This window comes from Bos indicus x Bos taurus, chromosome 11, assembly GCF_003369695.1.
Source record: "Bos indicus x Bos taurus breed Angus x Brahman F1 hybrid chromosome 11, Bos_hybrid_MaternalHap_v2.0, whole genome shotgun sequence".
NCBI lineage: Eukaryota > Metazoa > Chordata > Mammalia > Artiodactyla > Bovidae > Bos > Bos indicus x Bos taurus.
In genome coordinates this window covers 25,373,241-25,383,351 of record NC_040086.1, presented here as the reverse complement: position 1 = coordinate 25,383,351, position 10,111 = coordinate 25,373,241, and the positions used below count along the sequence as shown (strand labels likewise).

Genomic DNA, 10,111 nt, shown 5'->3' with positions numbered 1-10,111 from the left:
TCAGACAGTGCCAAAATAGGTTATGTACCAAGTGAAACCCTTCCTTATTGAGAATCACTGCTAACTCACTGCTCTTTTGGGTGGGAAAGGAGTAACCTTTAACTCTGATATAATTTCAAATTTACAAAAAAAGTGGCAAGAATAGTACAAAGACTCTGGTATAGATTTTATTCAGATTTATCGATTATTTACACCTTATCCCTTTTGCTTTATTTTTCCTCTGTGTATGTGTGTATAATTTCTTCCCAAACTACTTAAGACTGAGTTGAGACGGGTGCCCTTTTACCTCTAAATGCTACAGGGTGTATTTCCTAAGAACAAGGACATTCTTTTACCATGTAAGACTTACAAAACCCCTGCAGCTAACAAAATCAGGAAGCAGCATTGATAAATACCATTACGTAGTCCACAGTCTATATTCAAAGTCACTTGTGTCTTTGAATGCCCTTTACACAGGCTTCCAGGGAAAGCAGAAAAATCCAGTTGATACACCAAGTTTTCTTAAACCTAACCTATATTTAGTTTTAAGGATTGTGCTTATTCTAAAATTGCACTGTCCACTCTCCTGTTTTCTGGTTGTTTGCTGTTGTGGTGTTTAAGATATCTCCACTTTTATAAAAGGATGGTGAGGGTAGAAGTGGTGTATTTATTTGCTTTAAAAAAAATTCTTGGCAAGATAAAAAGTGAGTGATCCTATGTTAGTCTTCAAACTTTATTTGCAGGGATTCCCAAGGTGTGGTTCCCCAGTGCCAGTGTTCTCTGATTCCAGGTGACTCAGATCTCCGTACTTTCCTGAAGCCTGTTTAAGAGTATTTTCCTAATGCTGGGAGTGTGGCAGCCACAGGCCCTGCCCTTCTGGATAGCAAATGGTCTCTCACTCAACAGAGCACACCTTTATCCTTCCCGTGGCTCTCCAGCGTCTGTTTGGAGCATCCCCTACCTTTTGAGTCTCTCAGGGAGGCAGAGCCCTCCTCCTCCTGTCCTGGAAACCAGACCTCACTTTCCCAGCCTCCTTTGCAGTTGTAGAGCAGGCATGTGACACAGCTCAGCCAATCAGATGCAACGACCTGGGACCTCTTCTCTTAAACAGGTCATACAAAGGAGCAGAAATGGAATGTATCTGACAAAACTGGCAGCAGCAGCAGCAGCAAGAAGAATTTTCAGAGGCAGCGGAGCCTCAGGGCCAGTTGCACTGTTCTCTTTCCTGGTCTCACCCTGTGGTGTGCTTTGGGCTGGGGTTCTGACTGTGGTCTGGTGCTCCGTGGTTTCTGAGCCAGCTCGAGGAGTCTGTGAGCCTTCTGTGCTTGCAAAAGAACCACTAAATACAGAGAAGTGAGTATTATGGGAACAGAGAGGAGCTGAGGCCTGAAGTATGGACACATAGGGACTTGGTAAGCAGAGATTCTGTAGAGTGGAAGCCACCAAGGAATCCAGTTTCCTCTTCTGGAAGGTGGGTAGGTCATTTTGTCTAGGTGCTTGGTAGGGTGGCCCAAACAGGAAGTGGTGGGGGTGAGGGGTAGGAGAGATGTGAGAGGAGAAATCCTGGAGCCTGAGGATGAGGCGTGCACATGTGTGGTTGGCAGGGGGTTGGGGGGACGACTTTGTAGTAAGAGACAATTAGTCTTGCTCACATGGTTCCACCTGCCCCAATATTTTCTGACCCTTTTCTATATCCAGGCAGTGTCTTGGTTAATAAAATAGTCTGGGGAATGAGTATTGTTATACATATCTTACACATCAAGGAAGAGTGAGACAGAAAAATGATACAACTTGTATAAGATCAGAAAAGTCAAAAAGGACTGGGCCCAAATTCAAACCTGGCTCTAACTTCTACACTGATGATCTTAAGAACCTCAACAAATGCTCAGATGAGGGAACAAAGTCTCTGCCTCAGTCCCTGAGTTTTTATATACTTCCAATGAGTCCTTTAGGTAAAATATACTCCCTTTAAGTACTTGAAACAATATAGTTGATTAATAGGATCTGGGAGCCTGGCTCACTTTGTAAATACAAATTCTTTCCTCCTCTTCCCCTACCTGTAGGAAAGCAGGGCCCAATCAAATGAGCTGCAGCACACACAGTTGGTTACCTACCCCATGGCCCTCCCACTTCCCCCCCTCAGCACCCACTGAGCCTAGGTTGGTTTTGGGTGCCTATGCTTCTCCTTCTGTGCTCAGGTTAGTACTGTGGCATTAATAGTGGCATTTTTCTCCCTTGTTTGGGATAGATTCAGGCATGGAATGTGATTCCCTTCTGGCCAATGAGCAGAAAGAACAGCCTTCTGGGGCCTTCTGAGAAAAATTTTCCTTGATTTTATAACGGCACACAGGGAAGTCCCTGTGGTTAGGTCCAGTGGTTAGGACTCTGCTTTCACTGCAGCAGCCTGTGTTCAATCCCTGGTCAGGGAACTAAGATTCCACAAGTAGCATGATATGGCCCTCCCCGCAAAAAAAAGGGACACAAGAATGAGATGTTTCCTGGGGTTTTGTTTTGCTGCTGTGGACACTGAAAGACAATGTGATGTCTTCAGTTCAGTTCAGTCACTCAGTCGTGTCTGACTCTTTGCAACCCTATGGACTGCAGCACGCCAGGCCTCCTGTCCATCACCAACTCCTGGAGTTTACTCAAACTCATGTCCATTGAGTCGGTGATTCCATCCAACCATCTCATCCTCTGTCGTCCCCTTCTCCTCCCGCCTTCAATTTTTCCTAGCATCAGGGTCTTTTCAAATATGATGTCTTGGTGGGAGCAATCATCTTGTGACTATATGGCAAGCTGCTGCTAAGTCGCTCAGTCGTGTCCGACTCTGTGCAACCCCAGAGCCCGCGGCCCACCAGGTTCTGCCATCCCTGGGATTCTCCAGGCAAGAACACTGGAGTGGGTTGCCATTTCCTTCTCCAAAGCATGAAAGTGAAAAGTGAAAGGGAAGTCGCTCAGTCGTGTCCGACTCTTAGCGACCCCATGGACTGCAGCCCACTAGACTTCTCCATCCATGGAATTTTCCAGGCAAGAGTACTGGAATGGGGTGCCATTGCCTTCTCCATGAGGCAAGCTAGCCAAGGACAAAGCAACTTGCTGAGAATGGTAGAGGGGAAGGAAGAGAGGAAATGATCTGGATCAATAATGTTGAGTTGCAGGATTAACCTCTTCTGAAGTTACTGTTCCTCTGGACTTCTTGTTCAATGAAAGAATACACCTTTGTTATTTTCTAAGCTAATGGAATAGAAGTTCTCTGTTTCTGGCCACTGAAAACATCTTTACTGAGGGATGAGCCACAGGATCAAAAGAATAAAACACCCAACAGACTAATTTGATATACTAATAGCTGACAGCTGGGACAACAGCTTTGGTTAAATGAGGAAAACCTGATTCTTTGACCAAGTGAGGCCCCCCAAAACTCCTTTTTCTGCTGGTGCAGAGGGGAAAGAGTGTGGCAGCCTGAGGCCCTGCACTTTGCATCTTGTCAGGGCGTATGGGAAGCCTCCTATCAGAGAAGTCCACTCCTGACCAGCTGAACTTCTGACTCCCATTTCCTGTAGGGTCAGCAGAGGAAAGCAGCTTTATTTACTGAGTCAGGATGGAAAACAGATGTCTAAGCACCCCGCTGGGCCCAGGGTCACCCTGGACAGAGGCAGGGCCTGTTCTCAGCCCTGACCTGCCCACTAACCCCTTGAGTCCAGATGTGGCCACTTCCAAGCTCTAATAATAATTTTGATTTGTTGCAACTAAGTAATTTACACCCCCTCTAGCTCAACCCTCAACTCTCCAAGGAGAATAGGAGTAATACTATGAAATATTTGAAGGAAGCTCTGGTAGGGCAGAGAAGAATGTGGACTTGAGAAGCAGGGCAACATGGGTTCAACCATAGCCTGATCTCATATTAACTGTGTAATTTCAACCATTGTATCAGTCATCAACTGCTGTGTAACAAGCCACCACAAAACTCAGTGGCTCAGAAAGAGCAGCTGTCTATTTGTTCATGGGTCTAGAGTTTGGGCAGAACTTGGTGGGACAGCTCACATATTCTTCACGATGTGTAGCGTTTAACAAGGGAAGTCCGATGGGACGATGGAGCACATGTGTAAGCAGAGCCATCAGTGTAATCTGTGTGACCACCTGGCTCTTTGCTTCCTTACCCTGCATAGATAATTCCTTTTCCCCTTGTCCTTCCTTCCTCATCAGCATGCTGAAATCAGAGAGCATTGCAGGATGTGTGCATATTAAGAAGAGAAGCTCTTCCCACAAGTGGCCTGAAGTCATCTCAGAAAATGGTTCGTTGTTCACTTGATCCAGAAAACCCCACAAGATCATGCAAATCAAGAGGGTCAAATCTTCTTGCTCACTTTACGAACATCCATGAAACTGCCCAGGCCATCGGGGATCTGAAGGATGTCACTTCCTAGAAGCAGTGCATGCCACTCCATCATCACAACAGTAGGGCTATAGGTCTGTCCCAGCCAAATAGCAGGCCTGGACGCGGGGTCAGTGGCCCAAAGAGAGTGCTGAATTTTTGCTGCCCCTGCTTGAAGATGCAGTGAGTACTGTGCAGTAAGTACTGAAGGGTTTAGATGTAGATTCTTGGGTCACTGAGCATATCTAGGTAAACAAAGTCCCTAAGATGCACAACCAAACTTGCAGAGCTCCTGGTCTGATGAACCCCCACACAAACTCACCCATGAGCTCACATAGAGATGACTGTTATTGCAAATGAGCAGATTGTTCCTAAAACAGAGGAAGAGGTGGAACAGAAGAAAAATCTATCCCAGAAGAAACGGAAGAAACAAAACATATGGCCTGGGAATAAATTCAGCATAAAATAAATGCGAGTAAAAGCAAAATCAGAAAAAAGGAGAAATAAAATTAGTTTTGTGCAGTATTTTGTGCAGTGTTTCCACTGTTCTGGTAAGAATGAAATACATCTGCATATATGAGCTATGAAATAGGAATTGCATCATTTTGGTGGTTCCACACAGGAGTTAGACACTCTCATATTTGCATTTAAAACTGGCATTGAAAAATATAAAGTTGAACAGTAAAATTCATGCTAATATTTAAATTTTTTCTTAGAACAGCATTAAGTAGCAAAAAATGATATGAGAAACTACGGAAGGAGAGCTTTATATTTTAGTACCAATAACGACATTTTTGTCTTGCTTTTTGAACAAGGAGACCCACACTTTCATCTACTTTGAACCCTGCAAATTACGTAACTGGCCAAGGGGCCAGTTCTCTTAAGGCCTTGACCAAAACTGACACAGCATCACTTTTGCTGGTTCTGCTGGTCGAAACAAGTCACAAGACCAGCCTGGAGTCAAGGAGGAAGGGAAACAGACTCCAAGTCTTGAAGCGAGGAGCCGCATTCAATTCTGAGACGGGAGGAATTATCGGTGACCATCTTTGAGGTCATAGGTCATCGTCTTTCTGATTCCCAGTCTTCTCATCTGTAAAATGGGAATAATTCTGTCTACTTCCCAGGGTTGTTTGAGAATCAAGGAATATGTGTTGTGGTTGCAAGTCCTCGAACACAGTGATGGCTCAGTCAGCTCACTCAGGGTCTGCCCTTCCCGTTGTTTAATCTTGCTTTATAGATACTTGCTCTCTCATTCATTCATTCACTCATTCAGTATTGAGTCCTGTGACCCAAGTACTGCTCTAGGGGTGGGCATCAAAGCAGAGAATAAAACAGACAGATGTCCCTGTACTGTAAACAGACAAAAGGTATAATCAAATAAGTGGTAGGTTCAGTGGGGAGAGAAGCTAAGAACAAAAAAGCAGGGTAGGGCAATCGAGAGACTGAGCTGGGGGCTGCAGTGTTAGCTGGGGTGGTCAGGAAGGCCTCAGTGAGAGAATGTCATTTGAGTAAACCCTGAAGGCAGAGTCCTGAGGATACTCCAGGCAGAGGGAACCACTAGCGAAAAGGCTCTAAGAGGGGATTTCTGGGTGTGTGTGGAATAGCAAAGGCCCAGGGTGGCTGGAGTTGAGAGTGAAAAGGAAGATAAGAGAGGGGAGAGCAGGTCTGCATGGGTCTGTATAAAGACTATAAGGACTTTGCCTTTTACTGTGGATGAGATGCAAACATACTGGCTGGTTTGGAGGGAAGGGTGAGTGGCTGCCAGGGAGGCAGGGAGGCCAGTGGATGGTGGCCTGGTGAAGGTGGTCACCTGGACGTGGGAGAAGTGGTCAGACTAAGAACAGGTTTTTGGATGTAGAATAGGCAGGGTTTACCCATCGACTCACAGTCGAGTAACTTGGCATGGAAAGCAGGTGTTGGTGCATTCTTGTTTCACACAAGAGAAAAATCAAGCCTCGGCAAGGCCAAGTGACTTCACAATGTCGCATAGTGGCTGAGTGGTGTCTCTCGCAAGCAGGAAGGCTAACTAGGATGTGGGCACGAGTGCCATCTGCGTGTGGGTGTGGCTATGACGCACCCTTCTCTGAGTCTCCATATCTATCACCCCATCTCCACCTGTCCCCCCACCACTTTCCATCCTCCTTTCTCCTTCCACTTTGCAGACACATCTCCCAGGCTGGTTTCCAAGGGGCCTATGTGCTTCTGGCGCCCAGGGGACGCAATCTCTGTCAACGAGAGTGTGTCACTGTGGTCGTGGATGGCCTGCCTTACACGCGTGTGTGTCTGAGTGTTTGGCTATGTGTGAGGAGTACGTTGATATCTCTGGAGATATGCATCTTGGGGAGTGGGTCCTTAAGGGACTGAGTTCGTGTGTGTGAAAGTCCAGACGTGTCCTGTCTCCTCTCCCACCCACTCTCATCCTAAAAGCCCAGGTCAAGCCTCCTCCTTTTATGCTAGTTCCTGACCTCCCACTGCCCCGTCTGTCAGCATTGCACCTTGGCTAGCCCTGCTTTCTTTCGTTGTGGTCTGCCTGATTTAGAGGGGATCTGTCTTCTGGAATGTCAGTTCTCACAAACTTCAGGCAGGAGGGGCTACATGAACATCCTCATCCCCTGGTCAACCATCAGCGTCCATCTCCTGAGATCAATTGCCCCGCCCTCCTCCTCCCAGTGGGGTGCTTGAATGGGAGAAGGGCACTGACCTCGGAAGGGTCTGGCAGCCCCAGGAGGCAGACGGGTGGTGTCAGGCTCCTTTCTCCCTATGGATGCCAGCTGACCCCCGTCCCCACCCCAGCAGCAGGATGCAACCCCACACTGCACTCTGAGTGAGCTCACAGGGCAGAGTTATGGGGGTTCTGGCACCCCTGAGACTTCTCCCCACTCTAGAAGCCTCCTGCCTAGGGCCTTCTCCCCGAGCTCAGCCATAGGCTCCTTCTAGTCTAAACCCCCTTTTTCCTCTCTGTCCCCTACTTCCCAAGACATTGGTTCCTTAGAGAGCCCTTGGCCTTTTCTGTAGGTACCACAGGGTTCTTTTTCTTTAACCCATGGACAATCAGGCCCTCACTGTGAGCAAGGTGAGCAGATGTCAGGAGGAGTGGAGCCACATCATCCACGCTCAGGCCAGCTTATCCTTCCCTCAGTCCCGACCAGACACACTTCTGCCCCAGGGCCTTTGTTCTGACTGTTTCCTTGGTCTGGAGTGTTTCCTCCCAGACCCTACTTGGCTTCCTCCTCCCTAAGCTTTTTTTCTTTTCTCTTTCCAAGCTTTTGTTAAATGTCACCTTCTCAGTGGGGCCTATACAGACCATCCAACTTATCAATAATTCTGTGACCTGTGTGCATGTGGACACATACAAATGCCCTCAGAACACCCCTCTTCACATACACAGCCCGGCATTCAGACCCCCTCACACACACCCCCTCTTACCTACCTGGTACTCTTCATTGCCCCTTTTCCCCCATGGCTCCCACCAACTGCTTACATACATTATTTTATATAGCCCATCTACTGAGTCTCCCTAGCTAGCACGTTGGCCCCGTGAGGGCGGGGATCTTGGCTTTGCTCACGATGTTTCCTGAGTGCTGGGACCTGTGTCAGGCATTATAGCTGCTCCGCAGACATGTGCACTGTTGTTGTTGGGCCTGTGGCTCAGAGAGGAGCACCTGTGGGAGACAAGGCTAGGCCTCTGAGGGGCTGGGGGGCAGGGCAGCTGCTGGACCACAGGACCTGTGGTCAGAGCCGGGGGACTCTATGCCCTGCCTGCCCTCCTCCCTGGAACCACACCCCTCAGGCCAGCCCTGCACACACAAGGGGCACACCTGCACACCCTGCATCCATGGCTCCACCTCCCCCCCAGCCTGGTGCACACACCACTGACGTGGTGGCTGTGGTTACCGGGCCCCAGAGGTGCAGACTAGAGTCGGGGCATCCTGTTCTTTGTGGCTGAAGTAGCAGGTGGGGGTGGGGGACAGGTTCCCCTGCAAACAGGAGCATGCAGAGGCCCCGTCTCCTTGCATTTTTATACACACACACACATACACACATGTGCACACGCACATGTGCACACAGACACGTGGAAAGCCAGGTGGCCCCAGCAGGCTGATTGCTCTGAGACCCCAGGCATGGGAACTGTGCACCCGTCTGTAGCAGGGCCCTTTGGGTGGGGAGAGGGGGCAGAGGAAGCAGCTACGGGCTCCCTTCCCGATGCCTAAGCTCCCACCACTACTGCTCGTGCCCAACACAGGGCTGGCCGACCTCGTCATCGGACCTTTCCTTTGGAGGAAGCATTGCGCTGTCTTTTCTTATCAAAACCACAAAACCCGGTGAGAGGGGTCCCACATTCAGCCTCAGTGGGGTTATTTATCTGCAGTTGTGGGCACATGGCCAGTCCTGGGAACATACTGGTCCCTTGCTCAGAACACTGCCGTGGCTCCCCGGTGCCCACCAGGTCCAGCTCACACCCCTGATCCCAGGTCTTCCCTGCTCCAGGAAACCCCAATTCAAGGGGAGGTGAGTATGGCCTCTGCCTAGATTGAATGCCAACTCTGTGTGACCTTAGGCGAGTCACTTAACCTCCCTGTGCCCCAATTTCCTCCCTCACAGAGCTGGTGTGAGAATTATGTAGATTCATATAAGTAAAGCAATTAGTGCAGCACCTGCCGTGCAGGAAAGTTGTCCATAAATGTTAACTGTCACCGTTATTGTTTCCTTGCAGGAGGGACCTGAGGTATGGCCTCTGTTGGGGCTTGCAGCCAAGCTCTGGCCTTCCAGACTGAGCCAGAGGCGTCCGGGCCACCTGGGAACTTGTTGGAGGCTCAGAGCGTCAGGCCCCGCCTGGGGATCCTAAAGCAGCAGGTGGGCGGCAGGAGAGGCCTGCGCACCATGGCCTGCAGTCATCTGTGGGACAGGAGTCTGTCCCGCCCCCAACCCCAGCCTCAGACCAGTTCATCACCTGTGCCGTCCCTCATCTTCCTGCCTCTCAAGTCTGCTTTGCAAGGCTCCTCTCGGGACATTTAACCCTGCAGCCTCAGTTTCCTCAAGTAAGAATGAGGATAAAAATGCCCACAAGTGGGATTCACATCCAGGGAGGTCATGGATAAACAGTACATGGCCGAGGCAGAGTCAGGGCTACCCTAATTACTGCCAGCACCCCATGTCTGGCGGGTCTGTGCTAGGGTTCCTTTGGGGATGCAGGAGAGACCTGTTCATGGGGTGGGGGTCTGGGATGAACCCTAGGAGCTGAGAGGGAGCACAATGACTGGAGCTTACTCACAGCAGCCTGACGAGGGAGGAAGGAAGGGAGGGCAAGCCGAGCACACCCTGGGCCCCAGAGGAAGTTGAAAGCCGGGCCGTGATGTGACAGTTCAAGGGCCCACACCACAGCACCCCACCCGACTCCTACCTGCTGACGTCAGTGGACTCCAGCACAGGGCCCTCCCCCAGGCTCAGGGTCTGCGAGGCAGAGTCCTGGCCTGGGGGCTCCCTCAGCTGTTCTCTGTACACAGGAGCAGCTGGCAGAGCCTCGAGCCTTTAGGTCAGCGTTACCCTCTCTGGGCTCCCTTAATGAAAGGCAACCATTTGGGCCCCTCTTAACAACACCCCATCACCTCACCTCTCCAGGTGTGGCCCTAGAGTCTACTAAGCACCTCCTATATACCTGGTGGTGACATCCACTAGCTCCTTTAATCCTTCACTAAACCCCGAGGAAGGCATTTTACAGATAAGGAAACAGGCTCAGAGAGACTAAGTAACCTGCCTGAG

At 49.6% G+C, this 10,111-nt stretch overlaps 1 long non-coding RNA gene across 1 annotated transcript; it reads left to right on the top strand.

The window, feature by feature from the left end:
• The first annotated feature begins 1,100 nt into the window (after nt 1-1,100).
• LOC113900721 lies at nt 1,101-4,876 on the top strand. Its single transcript, XR_003513231.1, has 2 exons — nt 1,101-1,450; nt 4,183-4,876. It is a non-coding gene; the product is annotated as an uncharacterized LOC113900721 (long non-coding RNA).
• Nucleotides 4,877-10,111: the final 5,235 nt, after the last annotated feature.